The sequence below is a fragment of the Aquarana catesbeiana genome, linkage group LG09 (genome assembly GCF_042186555.1).
Source record: "Aquarana catesbeiana isolate 2022-GZ linkage group LG09, ASM4218655v1, whole genome shotgun sequence".
Lineage (NCBI taxonomy): Eukaryota > Metazoa > Chordata > Amphibia > Anura > Ranidae > Aquarana > Aquarana catesbeiana.
In genome coordinates, this window is record NC_133332.1 from 113,920,634 (window position 1) to 113,939,063 (window position 18,430).

Sequence of the window (18,430 nt, forward strand, 5' to 3'; positions counted from 1 at the left end):
CACTGAATGTTCATGTGTCAGCCACTCTCCCCTTTTATCTCTGGGTGTATTGGACATCTTACACTTTTTTTTCTCTGGAGACACCCCTATATTCATGAACTATTTATCTGCGATTGGACCCCATTTTACCTGCAATCACCCTTTATAGTTTGTGACGAGGACTGATTGTTATATGCATCATCCAGTTTATTGTTTATGCACTAGCACTTTAATGTGTATTTTTGCTATTTAATTAATTTTATTTACGCACATGTGTTGATTAATTTCTATATGTCATGTATTTGGTTTACTTTTATGTAAAAGCACTTTAATAGGTTACACAGTCATTTGTTTTGGAGAGAATGTCTACCTTGATTTGGTGGGACATACCATAACATAATTATTGCCACACATGTATTGTATTTTTGGTATATATCAGCATTGGCGCTGCACTCTTTTTGTTCTCACTCCAGCGACTTTGCTGCTGATAAATTTAGAGAAAAGGACATTAATCTTTTCCATACTTTCATAAATACTTTTATTACTACATTTCTAACAAGCAAGCTTATTTAAAACAAAATTGTATGTTTTAGTAATTGATCTGCTGCTCACTATGAGCTGCTCATACTAATGCCAGACACACTTAAAGCAGTATTAAATCCAAAACTAAAAATGTAATATATTGCAGCTTAACAATTATTAGATGTGGGGGCTGCATTAGTTTTCTTTTTTTTAGGCTTCCCCCTTCTGTTTTCACCTGGTGATCTGACCAGTAACACACCTCCTGTATTAGAGTGTCTCTGTAAGCTACAAAATAATAAATGTTTGCTTTTGCGTTTAATCTTATTTAGACTCAAACCCAGTTACCAAAATGTTATATAATCTTTAACATGTTATCACAATGTGAAAAGCTGTCAATCTTTGTAAATCTGCACATTTTATTAAACTAACTGGTGAAGGTCCTTTCTGGCACCCAGTTGTGCTCCTGCTATTGTTGATTTTGTTCAAAATAACAAGAGGAAACCTGTGTATACTGTAAGCAATCAGGGGGTGATAAGTCGGCTCAGACAGTTCAGTCAACTTAAAGCGGAGTTCTGCTTAAAAAAAATTAAAAGTCAGTAGCTACAAATACTGCAGCTGCTGACTTTTAATAATCAGACACTTACCTGTCCCAGGGTCCAGCGATGCGGGCACACGAAGCCCCGCTCATCTCCCCCTCATCTCTGTGGCACCAGCATTGTAACTGTGGGCGCCCAGCTGCGGCTTCACAGCTGAGCACCCACTGCGCATGCGTGAGCCACGGCGCGCGCCGTGACTGGCCGGGCAATCACCTGGGACCTGTGACGTGTCCCAGATGATTGCCGAGAGGGAGGGGGGAGAGGTGATCTCCCTTCCAGTGCCGCAGTGCACCAGGAGCAAGTGGGAGCTGGGACCCTCTGAAAAGAAGGTACTGGCTCTTCCCCCAAAAAAATGACATGCCAAATGTGACCTCTGCCGGGTTAGCCCCCATATCGACATTTTTGAAAAAATCTTATGCAGTTTGTTAGATCTTTGTTAGATCAGGTTAGATCAACCGTTGTTTGTGTTAGATCTCACACAGAAGAAGCAATATTAACAGTTATTTGCTGGGGGGGCTAAGCTGTCATCAGCCCCCCTTATCAAAAAAACTGACCCAACAGTTAGCTATTTTGGAAGCTATTTGTTAGATCCGGTAAGATCAAGGGTTTTAACGTTAGAGCTCACATAATTAGAGACTTATTAAGTGATTAATGAGGGGGGGCTGGCCCCCCCTTATCAAATTTTCTGGCCAAAAATCATTCAGGCTAATAGATATTCGTTAGATCCGGTAAGATCAAGTGGTTTTAACGTTAGATCTCACATCATTTCAGAGATATTCCACATAAAATTAGAGATATTAGGTGGTACATATGGACGGGTTAGCCCCCCCTTATCAAATTTTCTGGCCAAAAATCATTCAGGCTAATAGATATTCATTAGATCCGGTAAGATCAAGTTGTTTTAACGTTAGATCTCACATAATTTCAGAGATATTCCACATCAAAATAGAGATATTTGGTGGTACATATGGACGGGTTAGCCCCCCTTATCAAATTTTCTGGACAAAAATCATTCAGGCTAATAGATATTCATTGGATCCAATAAGATCAAGTGGTTTTAACATTAGATCTCACATCATTTCAGAGATATTCCACATCAAATTAGAGATATTAGGTGGTACATATGGACGGGTTAGCCCCCCCTTATCAAATTTTCTGGCCAAAAATCATTCAGGCTAATAGATATTCATTAGATCCGGTAAGATCAAGTGGTTTTAATGTTAAATCTCACATCATTTCAGAGATATTCCACATCAAGATAAAGATATTAGGTGGCACATTTGGATGGTTTAGCCCCCCCTTATCAAATTTTCTGGCCAAAAATCATTCAGGCTAATAGATATTCATTAGATTCGGTAAGATCAAGTAGTTTTAACGTTAGATCTCACATAATTTCAGAGATATTCCACATCAAAATAGAGATATTAGGTCGTACATATGGATGGGTTAGCCCCCCCTTATCAAATTTTCTGGCCAAAAATCATTCAGGCTAATAGATATTCATTAGATCCGGTAAGATCAAGTGGTTTTAACGTTAAATCTCACATCATTTCAGAGATATTCCACATCAAGATAGAGATATTAGGTGGTACATATGGACGGTTAGCCCCCCCTTATCAAATTTTCTGGCCAAAAATCATTCAGGCTAATAGATATTCGTTAGATCCGGTAAGATCAAGTGGTTTTAACGTTAGATCTCACATCATTTCAGAGATATTCCACATAAAATTAGAGATATTAGGTGGTACATATGGACGGGTTAGCCCCCCCCACATGCAATTTTCTGACCAAAAATCATTCAGGCCAATAGCTATTCATTTCATTAGATCTGGTAAGATCAAGTGTCTTTAACGTTAGATCTCACATAATTTCAGAGATATTGCACCTAAAAATAGAGCTATTAGGTGGTACATAAGGATGGGATGGCCTCCCCACATGCAATTTTCTGGCCAAAAATCATCTAGGCTAATAGATATTGATTAGATCCGGTAAGATCAAGTGGTTTTAACGTTAGAGATATTAGGTGGTAGTACATAGGGATGAGATTAGATCTCACATAATTAGAGACTTATTAAGTGATTAATGAGGGGGGCTGCCCCCCTCTTATCAAATTTTCTGGCCAAAAAATCATTATGATATGCATTAGATCCTGTAAGATCAAGTGATTTTAATGTTTGATTATCCATAATTACAGGGATATTATGGATATCCATACTAGTGTCTATATCGGAGCCGGTGATGAGCATTTTCGCGTGTACCAGTGAGGAGTGCCTTCGAGCATACCGAGGTATGCTAAAATTATGTGGGAAATTAACTGGGCTTGGACAGGTGTGTCCAAGCCCATTGAAGCCTGAAGCACAGTGCCAGAAGCCAGAGGGAAACTTCGGAGGGCTCTGGTGAAGGAGCCAACCGGGTGCCCATCTACGGTAGCTGGCTCAAAACCAATGACACGAAGAGACAGCAGCGAAAGTCCAAACCCTTGCAGAAGGCCCCCCCGTTGTTGCCTCCAAGCAACCCAGTGTCCTGTTTCTTTTGACAAATGCTGCCTCGTGTCGGAGAGTCAATGCACACCAGACTTCCAGAACTTAGCGCAGACTTAAGCCCGATCAGAACCTAGCAGAGAGAAGTGCGGATACAAACCACCGAACAGGCCAGGGCCACCACTTCCTCCATGCTCCCTGACAAGCTGGTGGGACCTTCTCCTGTTGTTCCCATCCAAATAAAGGGAGTCTACACAAAGGCCCTTCTGGATACTGGAGCTTAAGTGACCCTTCTCTACAAACACTTCTATGACAGACACCTCAAGCACCTGCCTTTGCAGAAGTTGGAAGAGCTGCAGATATGGGGCATTGTGACTCAGAACTTCCCCTATGATAGCTATCTACCGGTCAAGCTGACCTTCGATCAATCCATGGCTGGGAAAGCCGAGACTTTTGAAACTCAGGCAGTGGTCTGTCCTCACCCACCAGGGGCCAGTAAGAGTTCTCTCATCATAGGGACCAATACTGATCTTGTCAGAAGGCTGTTGACGCCTCTTGTTCTGGAGCCGGGCACTTCAGCTACAAGTGTGCACCCCATGCTGAGACAAGCCTACTAGCACCTGGTACAAAAACAGAAGGGAAAGATCTGGCGCTTGGACCAGAGTGAGAAGGTGTTACAGCCTGGTAAAGTGGCCTAATTACGAGCATCTGTCAAGCTAAATTGGAAGCAAGCAGGCCCTTTCATTGTCCTTGAATCAGACGGACAGAGAGAAGAAATGGGAGTGGAGATAATTCCCGAGGTGGTTTCAACCACAGGGTTGCAAAGAAGTCACAGGAAGATCTTGGTTAGTGTCCGCAACATAACAGCCTTGTCAGTGAAGATGCCTGCTCAGATGTTGCTGGGACAAGTGAATCTGGCCACCCCAGTCCCGCCGTCTGATTTGGTGGGGGGGGGGGCAAAGGATGGGATCTTTGTGGAGGAGCTCTAACCGAAGAATACTCCCCTTTTGCCTGAATGGAAAGAAAGGGCCAAGCTCCTGAGATGGCAGGCTACATTCTCCAAGAGTGAATTTGATGTGGGGTGTGCAAAAAGTGCCCAATACTCGATCCATCTCTTCGAGTGCATAAGCCGTTCAGGGAACGAGTTTGATGGATTCTTTTAGGGGACTTGGAGGATCTGCATGAACAACTGGCAGAGTTGAAGAGGGCAGGTTTCATCCGAGAGTCCCAGAGTCTATACGCTTCCCCAATAGTGGTGGTACGGAAGAAGAATGGGTCACTGAGGCTAGGTATTTACTACTGGATGCTGAACCGAAGGACCATTCCCAACCAATATACCACCCCAAGGATAGAAGATGCCTTGCAGAGCCTGTCAGGAGCGAAGTGGTTCAGCATGCTGGATTTGAAGAGTGGGTATTACCAAATCCCCATGCACCCTGAGGATGGGGAGAAGACTATTTTCATTACCCCGGAGGGGATCTTTGGATTTGACCGTACGCATCAAGGCCTGTCTGGTGCCCCAGCCACCTTCCAAAGGCTAATGGAGAAGACCGTGGGTGACATGAAACTGATCGAGGTGTTGGTGTACTTAGACGACATCATCGTTTTCAGCAAGACCCTGGAAGACCACAAAGAGTTTCTGCAGAAGGTCCTGAAGAGACTCCATGATGAGGGGGTTGAAGCTGTCTCTGGAAAAGTGCCAGTTTTATCAACCCTCGGTCAACTACCTTGGTCACATTGTGTCTGTTGATGAAGTGGCCACTGACCTCCAGAAGCTGGAAGCTGTCACCTCCTGGCCTAGGCCTACCAATGTGAGCTTAGGTCATTTCTGGGATTCTGCTCTTATTACAGAAGATTTGTCAAGGGATTCGCTAAGACGCTGACCCTGATCTGGCAAAGCCTGTCAGACCAGCTGAGAAAACCCAGAGAGTCCATTCAGGAACAATGGACTCCGAAGTGTGAAGAGGTTTTAGGCAGCTGAAGTGAAGCCTAACAACCGCTCCAGTCGTGGCCTATGCAGATCCAACCAAGCCATACGAGCTACACTTTGACGCCAGTCGAGATGGGTTAGGAGGGGTGCTATATCAAGAGCATGACTGCCATCTATGTCCTGTTGCCTACTTGAGTCGGAACCTGGCCCCCGCCGAGAAGAACTATCCCATGCACAAACTTGAGTTCCTGGCCTTGAAGTGGGCGGTGGTGGATAAGCTGAGGGATTACCTGTATGGAGCGGAGTACGCGATCAAGACCAACAACAATGCTCTCATCTATATCCTCACTACCACCAAGTTGGACACCACGGGTCACAGATGGTTGGCTGCTCTATCAGGGTTTATTTTCAGCCTGAAGTATCGACCGGGGTCAGGAAACAAGACGCGGATGCTTTGTCAAGAAGGCCCCATTGTTCCAGAGACCCTCCAGAAGAATAGGCCCAGCTGACACCTGAAGGGTATGAGCCTTATGTCAAGGAGCAGAACATCAACCTGGAGTAGGATCCAGGACCGAAGAGGTTGGAGTGTCAGCCGTTGGTGTCCCCAGATGTTATTGCAATGTTGCCCAAGTCGGGGATGAAGGTCTGCCCAAGCTGTCAAAGACCTGCGGAGGAACCAGTTGGAGGACCCTCCCTGTAGCTTGGCATTGAAGGCCTTGGAGAGCCAACGCCCTGACTTTCTCCTCGCTGACTCCCCGAAGGAAACCCATCTGCTGCGCCGAGAGTGGGATCGGTTTCAGGTGCACGGAGGGTTGGTCTACCGAAGGGGCCCCTCTGATGATTCTGAAGAAAAATGGCAGCTTTTCCTACCTGAAAAACATACGGAGACAGTATTAACTGCCCTACTATCAGGAACCATAAATCAGACCGAGACAGAATTATAGTTACTGTAAATCACACTTGTTTAACAATAATAATAATAATAATAATCAGGTAAACAGAGTAAGCGTATTCAAAACAAGCCACAGTTCAGTAACCGGATCAGGTAGTCAGCCAAGCAAATGTCAGAGAGCCAGAGATAAACGTAGTAGTACAGCAAGCAGGATCAGGAGCCAGAAGGAACGTCAGCCTAGCAAGTCTTCAACAGGAACACAAGAGAAAGACTCTGTGATGTTGACAAAGGCGAAAGCAGAGATCAAGTGAGCTGGACGACTTTAAGTAGGCAGGACTGATGAGCAGAATCAACAACAGCTGGGTAACTGTGGAGAGAAATGGGAGCTGGCAATTAGCCAACAGCTGAGCGGCCTGCTCAGAGACGGAAGGGCTGAGCCCAGCCCTGACACCTACATGACAACCATGGCCACCTAGGTCCCATGAGGACTTTTCTCCTGGTGAGGGGCCGGTTCTATTGGCCCTGCATGCAGGCTGAAGTTGAGGACTATTGCCACTCCTGCATCAGATGTATCTAAAGGAAGACTTTGCCTCACCGAGCTGCCCCATGGACCATCTTCAGATTCAAGGACCCATGGAGCTGGTGTGCATTGACATTCTGTGCTTGGAGCCTGATCTGAGCGGGCAGGGAAATATCCTGGTAGTGACTGACCATTTAATTCGGTATGTCCAGCCGTTTTCCACGAGGGATCAATAAGCATCCATGGTGGCCAAAATCTATGCGGAGAAATTCTTTGTGCACTATGGTCTGTCCCAACGCATCCACTCTGATCAAGGGAGAGATTTCAAGAGTAGTCTCATCAAGAGACTTTTAGACCTGTTGGGCATCAGGGAGTCTAAAACCACCCCATATCATCCTCAAGGAGATCCTCAACCAGAGAGATTCAACCGAACCCTCCTGGATATGCTTGGAACTCTAAATTCAGAACAAAAGCAGCACAGGAGCAAGCATATAGTGGCTATTGTGCATGCTTATAACAGCACCGCCAATGATGCCACAGGTTACTCTCCCTATAGTTTGATGTTCGGACCGTAGGCCTGGCTGCCAGTAGACTTGGCCTTCGGCACATCCCTCGATCATACCTCAGCAACTTTCCACAGAGGGTATGTGGATCGTCTGCAGAGAAGTCTGAAAACCGCCTATGATAAGGCTCAAGCTGCCTCGTATGCCCGAGGACAGAGAAACAAAATAAACTTTGACCTCAGGGTATGAGTGCAGGACAGCCAGATGACAAGGTACTGCTAAGAAACCTGGGTGTCCCTGGAAAGCACAAGTTGGCTAACCACTGAAAGTCGCAGCCCTATGTAGTTTGCAAGAATCTGCCAGGATACCCAGTTTATCAAATCCGGCCAGAGGGAAGCGCAGGCCCGCTGAAGACTTGGCATCACAATTATCTGTTGCCTCTGTCAGAAGCAGTTCATGTGCCACCACAGCCAGATTTACAGTCCACACCCACGGCCTCTCAAAGATCCCGGCCAGTGACTAGATCTCACTCTGTACCCCTTGTTGAAGATGAAAACAGCAAGGATGAAGAGACAGATTGTCTGTGGCCATCTCAAATGCCAGGGCCTGCCACCCCCCCCCCCCTTTCTTCTCCTCCCAAGGTGACTGAGGTGACTCTCAGGCCAGAGGCTCCTGAGTTTGTACCTCAATGTCCACCTTTTGAAGAGTTGGAAGACCCTCAATCTTCCCTGCTGACAACAGACCCCTAAGACTTTCCATCCTTCACTGAGGAAGCTGAAGCTGATATGCAGGAAGAAGAAGAGACCAGTGTGCCTGTAACCCCAGAACCTAAAGAACAACGAGAGCGAAGGGTTATTCACCCGCCCAAAAGACTAACATATGATACTTTGGGTGAAAGCTCTAAGGAGGTCGTTCTCATTGCTAAAGGACTCTTGAAGCAACTGAACCTTCCACCGCAGACTTGGTGGTGGACGATCCCAACTCACTGTCAGGGCTGGGCTCAGTCCTTCCTTCTCTGAGCTGGCCGCTCAGCTGTCAGATAATTGCCAGCTCCTATCTCTCCACAGTTACTCAGCTGTGGATGATATCCTGCTCGTCAGTCCTGCCTACTTAAGCCGTCCAGTCCAGAGGAACTCTACCTTCGCCTTGGTCAACATCACAGAAACAATCTCCTGCTATCCTGTTCAAGACTTGCTTTGCTGACATCCCTTCTGGCTCCAGATCCTGCTTGCTGTTCCACTACATTGATCCCTGACTTCTGGCTTGGCTGACTATCCATTCCGGTTACTGAACTTTGGCTATGTTTTGACTTTGTTTGTTCTTTTTACTTTTATTATTAAATGGTGTGATTTAACTGTACTTCTGTCTCGGCCTGATTTCTTGGTTTCTGACACTCACCCCCTGGCACATCTAGCTGGGCCATTTCAGTTAACCACTTCCCGACCGGCGCACGCCGATGTACATCGGCAGAATGGCACGGCTGGGCAAATGGACGTACAGGTACGTCCATTTGAATTCCCCGCCGTGCCATTGCGTGCGCGCCGCCGGGAGCTCCGTGAGTAGGGTCGCGGGTCCCGCGGACTCGATCGCCGTGGGGATACCCGCGATCGCCTCACGAAGAGGACGAACGGGGAGATGCTGATGTAAACAGCATCTCCCCGTTCTGCCTAGTGACAAGTGTCACTGATCACAGCTCCCTGTCATCGGGAGCAGTGATCAGCATAGTGACACACACAGCCCATCCCCCCTACAGTTAGAATCACTCCCCTAGGACATACTTAACCCCTTCCCTGCCCCCTAGTGGTTAACCCCTTCACTGCCAGTGTCATTTACACAGTAATCAGTGCATTTTTAATCGCACTGATCGCTGTATAAATGACAATGGTCCCAAAAATGTGTCAAAAATGTCCGACATGTCCGCCATAACATCGCAGTCACAATAAAAATCGCTGATCGCCGCCATTACTAGTAAAAAAAATAAATAATAAAAATGCCATAAAACTATCCCCTATTTTGTAAACGCTATAACTTTTGCGCAAACCAATCAATAAACGCTTATTGCGATTTTTTTTACCAAAAATATGTAGAAGAATACGATCGGCCTAAACTGAGGAAAGAAAATGTTTTTTTATATATTTTTGGGGGATATTTATTATAGCAAAATGTAAAAAATAATGCGTTTTTTTTCAAAATTGTCGCTCTTATTTTGTTTATAGTGCAAAAAATTAAAATCGCAGAGGTGATCAAATACCACCAAAAGAAAGCTCTATTTGTGGGAAAAAAAAGACGTCAATTTTGTTTGAGAGCCAAGTCGCGCGACCGCGCAATTGTCAGTTAAAGTGACGCAGTGTCGAATTGCAAAAAGTGCTCTGGTCAGGAAGGGGGTAAAATCTTCCAGAGCTAAAGCGGTTAAGGTGGCCTGTAGGCAGGACAACCTCCCCTCCTATGCTAATTGGTGGGATGTTCCTCTGCCAGGGTTTTATGCAGACGTAAATTGTATGGTTTTCTGTGCACACTAATCTGTTTTTTTTTTTTCCGTGTGTATATCAAAGGCATGTAACGGGTCATAGACTCTTTACCTCCTTTGGCGGACCAAAGGTTCTTTGGTGGGGGGAATGTGTAGCGGGGGCTACTCTATCACCCGTGGTCCCGCACCTCCCGCCATTCCTGCCAGCGACCGCCGGACTGAATAGACACTGACACAGGCACTCACTGAGGGAGAACACGCCTGTCAGTCCCTGTGAGGGATTTCTCCCCCTCCCTCTCCTCTTCCTGTGTCCCTATTGGCAGGGAGAGGGAGACAATCAAGCAGCAGCAGAGGACCATGGCCCACAATACAGCCCCATTGATTTCTACAGGGGGTGGAACTACCAAGCCCAGCCTGCTTTGCAAGAAGGGGGGGCTATCTAAAGACTAAAGCTTGTTGGTCTGAGGAGAGATCACCATGAGGCAGGAGGTGAACGGAGGTGTGAGGAGAGACTACAGGCACCTGCTGAAGAACCATGCAAAGAAGGTTCCAGAGACCGTCCAGAGACAGTTGAAAATGGATGTACCTTCTGTACCACCTAATATCTCTATTTTTTATGGAATATCTCTGAAATTATGTGAGATCTAAAGTTAAAACCACTTGATCTTACCAGATCTAACGAATATCTATTAGCCTGAATGATTTTTGGTCAGAAAATTGCATGTGGGGGGGCCAACCCGTCCTTATGTACAACCTAATATCTCTATTATTATGTGGAATATCTCCGAAATTATGAGAGATCTAACGTTAAAACCACTTGATCTTACTGGATCTAATGAATATCTATTAGCCTGAATGATTTTTGGCCAGAAAATTTGATAAGGGGGGGGGCTAACACGTCCATATGTACCACCTAATATCTCTATTTTGATGTGGAATATCTGTGAAATGATGTGAGATCTAACGTTAAAACCACTTGATCTTACCGGATCTAGCGAATATCTATTAGCCTGAATGATTTTTGGCCAGAAAATTTTATAAGGGGGGGCTAACCCGTCCATATGTACCACCTAATATCTCTATTTTGATGTGGAATATCTCTGGAATGATGTGAGATCTAACGTTAAAACCACTTGATCTTACCGGATCTAACGAATATCTATTAGCCTGAATGATTTTTGGCCAGAAAATTTGATAAGGCTGGCCCCCCCTCATTAAATCACTTAAAAAGTCTCTAATTATGTGAGATCTAACGTTAAAACCACTTGATCTTACCGGATCTAACAAATAGCGTCCAAAATAGCTAACTGTTTGGTCAATTTCTTGACAAGGGGGGGCTGATGACGGGTTAGCCCCCCAGCAAATAACTGTTAATATTGCTTCTTCTGTGTGAAATCTAACGCAAACAATGGTTGATCTAACCTGATCTAACAAAGATCTAATAAACTGCAAAAGATTTTTTCAAAAATTTTGATATGGGGGAGCTAACCCGGCAGAGGTCCAAATGTGGCATGTCAGGGGGTCACCTCCCTCAAAGCGGAAGTTCCATTTTTGGGTGGAACTCCATTTGAAAAGGCTTTATTCAGCAAAAAACAACAGAAAACTGACAAGCTTTGTCTTTATAAGCAATTCAAACAACACAAAAACTTTTCTTAGCAGTATAAGACAGTCCTTTTAAATAATGCACAGCATATAACATAGCAAAGTCCCAGTTCAGGCAAGCTCAGCCAGCAGGATCAAGTCATAGGTAACAGTAGGGTTGCCAACTTTTCTTCAAGTCAAACCCGAACACTTTAGCAGCGCACAGCAATTTTGTTTTGTAGTTTAAACTATACATATATTTTGCTATCAAATAACATTTCTAATCATATGCAGTTAATAACAAGAGTTCCCCTTTACATCAGAGTCCACAGAGTTCCCCTTTTACATCTGAACTCGCAGAGTTCCCTTTCACTGTAAGGGGGGACTCTGCAGACTCTGATGTAAGGGAGAACTCTGGGGCCGCTTACATAAGGGATTAGAGGTCGACCGATATATCGGCCGATATTTGGCATTTTTTAATTAATCGGCATCAGGCGGTTGTGCTAATAAAAAAGGCCGATTTAAAACTTCAGCGCGACTTGCAAATGACTTCTGTAATAGAAGTCAATGCAAGTTGCCTGAAGTCTTCCAGTGTCTCTCCTATCTGGGCAGCCTGCCAAGTCTGAGAAAAGAAGCAAAGAGATACAATGTTTATACTTATCAATGGACTGAACTCTGTGTGGAGGAGTTTTCAGTTTAACCATTTAAAGATTAAATCTTTTCTGACACTTGTTGCTTACTCCTTCCTCCACTGGGCCATTCAGAAATTGCAACGCGCTTCGCACATGTGCAGTAGGGAACCGGCCGGTTTCCCTTACCATGAATAATGGTGGCAAAACCCGAGAGACAATCTGAAAATCTGCTGAGGTGTCGACGTTGCGGGATCCCTGGACAGGTAAGTGTCCTAAAATTAAAAGTCAGCAGCTACAGTATTTGTAGCTGCTGCGTTTTAATGTTTTCACGGGGGGGGGGGGGGGGGGGGGACTCCGCTTTAATGAGTTTGCATTGATTTCAGCATTAATGAAGCACTTTATTGCAATATCATGATCTGCATATTAATGCACTTTCACTAAATGTGGACTGTTTAATGGGTTTGCATTGATTTTAGCATGCATGGAGCACTTTGCACATGCCAGTGGTGGCTGGTGCTCAAAATTTTGGGGGGGCACAAACTAAAAAATTCAGAAAGAAAGACATCAATTGCAGCCTTACTGTGCCCATCAAACGCAGCCACTGTTCCATCAAACGCAGCCACTGTTCCATCAGATGCAGCCACTGTGCCATCAAATGCAGCCAAGCATGCACATACACAGCGGCGCCATGTGCTGCATGTGTGCAGGAGGCAACTGCGGGAGCCGGGAATCCGGAAGACGGGTGGGGGGGCTAGGCCTAGGCCAAAACACAGCCCTGCTATCAGTGCTGCCTATCAGTGCTCATCAATGCCGCCTATTAGTGCCCATCAGTGCCACCTATCAGTGCTCATCATTGCCGCCTATCAGCACTGCCTATCAGTGCTCATCAATGTCGCCTACCAGTGCCACCTATCAGTGCAGCCTATCTGTGCCACCTATCAGTGCCTCCTCATCAGGACTCTGAGCTGAGAGAGTCTCTCTCATACTGCCCAGAGCCTGCACTGACGGTTCCACCTCCCTCCTCCCTCGCATGGATTGGGAGAGGAGAGAGATGATCTGCTCCTTCTCCTCCTGTGCGTGGACTGCAGGAAGTGTGAAGCCCAGCAGCTGAATGATCAAATTCCCACAGGGCCCCCTAACAGTGGCAGAACGCCAGGACCCAGTTGCAAGTGCGACCTTTGCGACCCTGCTAGTTCTGCCACTTTGGAGTATATAGTTGCAGTCTCCCTGTTAAAGGGGGTTCATTTATAAAAAAAATTTAAAAATAGCATAGAGGTTCATCCAGGAAATTTGAAAGTACATATTTTGTCAAATTGATATTGGAGCTGGGAGACTCTAATAAATGCACCACCTCCTTTAGATATGACAAAACAATATATACGGAAAGAGCACAAAATTGGAGTTTAAGGTGCAGGAAAATTAATCAAAAACTAAATTTACAAAAAAATAGAAAGTTTTATTACATAGATATTTGTAAAACAATTTATAAAATTTAGGCCATAAAAACCCAGTGGTCAAGGTACAAAAGTATGGTTGCCTCTACGTGTTTCACCACAAACGTGGCTTCCTCTGGAGCTTTTGTAGAACCTTGTTATTTAGTATTTGCCACCTTTCAGAATGGTCCTGATGCCAAATGATCCCCTAGACCTGTCAAAAGGTTTTATGGGGAACGTCTGTACTAAAAATGAGGAAAAAGAGGCATTGCCCTATAATAACACCTAGTGTTTCAAGGAATTTTAATGAATCGATCGATCAATATTTCAATCCTTTTCCGTATATAATCCTCTTCTATTGCCGGCAAGTTTATTGGGTAATTATACAATCTGAGCACTTCCCTCTTTTAATTTATCACTGTTCCTTGGCTCAGTGTTCGCGCAACACCTCTTTAACCAGTGACAATTGAAAAAATATATTTCTATTTCAATCCATCACAAGGGCTAAACACTTTTAAACAGGCCATCCAAACTGTTGCTAGTGAGGCTCTTAACCTGTTGATCATTTGGAACCAAGACCATTCTGAAAGGTGGCAAATACTAAATAACAAGGTTCTACAAAAGCTCCAGAAGAAGCCACGTTTGTGGTGAAACATGTAGAGGCAACCATACTTTTGTACCTTGACCACTGGATCTTTATGGCCTAAATTTTATAAATTGTTTTACAAATATATATGTAATAAAATTTTCTATTTTTTGTAAATTTTGTTTTTGATTGATTTTCCTGCATCCTAAAACTCCAATTTTGTGCTCTTTGGGTATATATTGTTTTGAAAGTACATATGTTTTGGGCAGCACAGTGGGTACGTGGTTAGAATTTCTGCCTAGCAGCACTAGACTTGTTGGTTCATATCCAAACCACAGCTCTACCTGCCTGGAGTTTGCATGTTCTCTGTGTGCCTGCGTGGGTTTCTTTCGGGTACTCTGGTTCACTCCCAGACTCCAAAGACATGCTGGTAGGTTAATTGGCTCCTGTCTAAATTGGCCCTTGTATGAATGTTAGTTAGGGACCTTAGACTGCAAGCTCTTTGAGGGCAGAGACGGATGTGAATCTACAATATATTTGTAAAGCGCTGTGTTAACTGACAGCACTATCTATATAAGTACCTGTATTATTAATAATTCTGTACGAACTGGGCACAAAAAAGAAGCATGTTCTTTAGGCTATTTGCTCTTCTGAACAAATGTCGTTTTATTATCACCAGTAGTAACATACTGAAATATGGCCACTAGATAGAAGTGAGGAGCACAGGAAATACATATGTTTTGTAACAAGAGATACAGTGTAACAATTCTACAGAACACTAAGACCCCATTCACACAGGGACGACTTGTCAGGCGACCTAGTCGCCTGACAAGTCGCCTCCCGTTCTGTACTATGGAGCCGTTCTAAGGGGAGCGACGCAAGTCGCTCCGACTTAGAAAAAGGTTCCTGTACGACTTCGGGGGCGACTTGGGGCGACTTGCATAGACTTCTATGCAGAAGTCGTTTTGCAAGTCGCCCGGGTATTCGTTTGCAGGTCGCCTCGCTGAGGCGACCTGCAAGTCCTGTTGCCCCTGTGTGAATGGGGTCTAAAGAGAATTAACAAATAAAGGTAACCAATGGATATATGTATTTGCTCATTTCCTCTAGCATTCTTTAGAATTGTTACATTATATCTCTTGTTCCAAAGCTGTATGCATTTCCTATGCTCCTTAGTTTCATTCGATGGCCAGTGATTTTAGCACATTAATTCAGAACAGAAAATAGCCTAATACACTTGTTTTTGCCCAGAACTTGACATCACAAAGCTCCTAATCCACTCCCTGAATATCTCTCGACTCCTGCAACTCTGTCCTCATTGGCTTACCTTTACATAGGCTATCCCCCCCTTCAGTCCATCATGAATGCTGCTGCCAGACTCATCCACTTTACCAACCGTTCAGTGTCTGCCACCCCTCTCTGCCAATCCCTCCATGGGTTGCCATTCACCCAATTAATTCAATTCAAAATACTAACAATAACTTCCAAAGTCATCCACAACTTGCCCCCCAGCTACATCACTAACCAAGTCTCAAAATACCCCACCAAATAATTTTCTTCGTTCTTCCTCCCTCTAGTTGTCTTGCCACCTCCTCCCATGCTCTCCTCCAGGACTTCTCCCCAGTCTCTCCCATCCTATGGAATTCCCCACCCCAATCTGTCAGACTATCTCCTACTCTGTCCTCTTTTAGGCAATCCCTGAAAACTTTTCTCTTCAGAGAAGCATATCCTAGCTCCATGTAACAACTGTACTTTTAATTTCTCCATCAGCTTCACAGGATGAATAGTTATGCTTTTTTTATTTTTTATAACGCTTGGGTGCAAGCACGCACAAGTCAGGCAAGCACTCAGCAGGGTAGAGGAGTTCAGAGCACTGGCGGGGGACCCCAGAAGAGGAAGATCAGGGCTGCTCTGTTCATAACCATTGGACAGAGCAGTTAAGTATAACATGTTTTTGTTTTTTTTTTTTTAAGTTTGCACTTAGAATCACTTTAAAGTTAAAACTGAAGTAAGTGTAGTAAGGTCCCAGGCCTTCTTCAGTCTAAGGAGAACCTCCATGGCCAGAGATAACTGACATCCTTCTGTATATGGTGGGTGGCAAGGCATATTGGGTGTAATACCAGGTATATTAATTGGGCGACGGATACTTCTTGAATGCAAAGAGATTTTATTTCTCTTAACTGAACTTTGGGAGAGAGGTTTAGGGCCAGGACACCCTGGAGCAGTTACAATATTAATTGGCAGACTCCGAGACTACTACAGGAGGACAGCCATGCAGGGAAAAGCATCCAGCAAGACGCCACATATGCATGTGTAGGAATGTTGTCTCCTATGGCAGTCTTTAACAGTTTTTAACACAAAGTGCAATAGTTCCTTCGCTTCCTCTACAATCACTTCTTGTAGTTCTTCAGCCCACTGAGCTCCCAGTCTCTCTCACTAGACTAGATAATTCACTGCCACTGAATCCATTGAGCTCTTCCAAGCTTTACTGTAGTATCTTCCTCAAGCGTCACCTCCGCTTCCCTGCTTGGTCCCTGGCTTGATACACAAGGCTGCTCTGCAAGCGTCACCTCTGCTGGCTGGGTCCCTGACTTGATATCTGCTGAAGTTTCCCGATTCTTGACTGTCCCCGGTTGGCAAGAACTCTGCTATGGTACTTGCCTCAGCCACTCACTGTGGTCCTTGGTAATAAGATGGTTGGTCCCCTAGTGGTGACAGCCTCCCCTCTACCTCTGACCACAACAGGTTCTCCCGCCGGCAGAACTGTCAATTCTGGTTGGACTGCAAGCCCCAATCTCAACCCTGCGCTGCTCTCTTGCTTGTGGATAGGCCTCCAGAAAGCCTAGCAGCCAGACCCAAACTCCGGCCTAGCATCCCGGGCAGTACAACCCAGACAGCCGTCCAGGTGGCACAGAACACCGACCACCTGACTCCACCCAAGTGTATAGGCTCTCCCAGCAGGCCAAGGGACCCAAGAAAACCCCTTCCCATTGGCTGAGACACCCCATATACCCATCATCTGACCCTGAAGTGCCCCTGTCTTACCCAATGTCACCAAGTGCTTGGCCACTTAGCGGCAAAAGAGAGAAGTGCAGCAAGTGCAGAGTGAAATCAATTGATCCTCAACAATTAGCCAAGGTAGCTAAACCTGGCAGGCAAATTTAGAAGCAACCCTGCCTAAACACCAAGGTGCTACATCCTCCCCCTGCAAAACTATGTCTCGGAGTTTGCAGAAAAAAAATAATTTGAGCTCTCAAGCCTGAGAGCGAATGTCCTGGCAAAAACTGGGATGGGTGGGGAAACAGGGAAAGAATAACAATAGTATATGTGTCGTACCACATGAAATAAACATAAGTATCAGACACATGAAATGGTAGATCATATATGACAAAAAATACCAAAAATTTGTATGTACAGTGTTAAAGGTAGAAATGAGCAATAACCTTACTTCCTAACTATCTATCTAATATATACAATAATAATAAGTTATAAAAAGGGTTAGTGTTGTCATCAGGTTAGATCCCTGTTTCTCTTTGTCTCTCTTTGTCCAAGGAAGACGCACCGATACAGCAACACCTGAAAGAGAGATTAACAGCAATGCAAATGCATCCTATCCTATTGTAACATGGTGCAGTATATACATATGTGATTAAATGATTTTCATTTGTCCTCAGCCGAAGACAGCATAGCAGTGTAAATACACCCTATAAAATATCCGCATTATATACGTAATGAAAGCAGGCCCGATTCTCAGCCGAGAATGAAACCCCCTTTCCTAATCAAATATAAACTTTGTTACGGTTTCATCTAGTAACAGTCCTGATGCATGGATGAGTCCATTTTTCAAAGAAAGGTAAGAATTTGCCCCTTTGCCACAGCCTATTCTATCTAACCAAGTACACACCCAGTGTCCATGACGTGTCACAGTCCATCAATTTCACTCAGGTGGACAACATTTCCCAGCAGTTTCCCTTCCTTTTTAGGGACAACTCCTGGGACAAGAGGCACAGCTGCATTCAGACAACAAGCAGCCAGGCCATGGTGCAAGGGACCACGCTTTGAGACATAGGTCCCCTTGCAATGACGTTCTCAATCTGTCTGCATGACAGCTGTCGACCTAGCTAGCTTCCTTCCTCAATTGAAGAAACCCCAACCTGCAGAAGATCACAGGTCTCTTTTCAGGGTGGATCACCCCAACAACTTCAACATTAGCCAACGTGGCTCAGGTGAGCACTCCCTGTATCTGCCGGCAGCTTCCAGTCCAGCACAATCCTGGCAGTACAGTTCTGGAATGTTCTCCACTAGCAACAAC

General features: G+C 44.9%; 1 protein-coding gene across 1 annotated transcript in view; it reads left to right on the plus strand.

Moving 5' to 3' along the window:
• LOC141108007 (interleukin-13 receptor subunit alpha-1-like) overlaps positions 1 to 18,430 on the plus strand; it is a 117,300-nt gene that overhangs the window by 198 nt on the left and 98,672 nt on the right. The window lies entirely within an intron of this gene.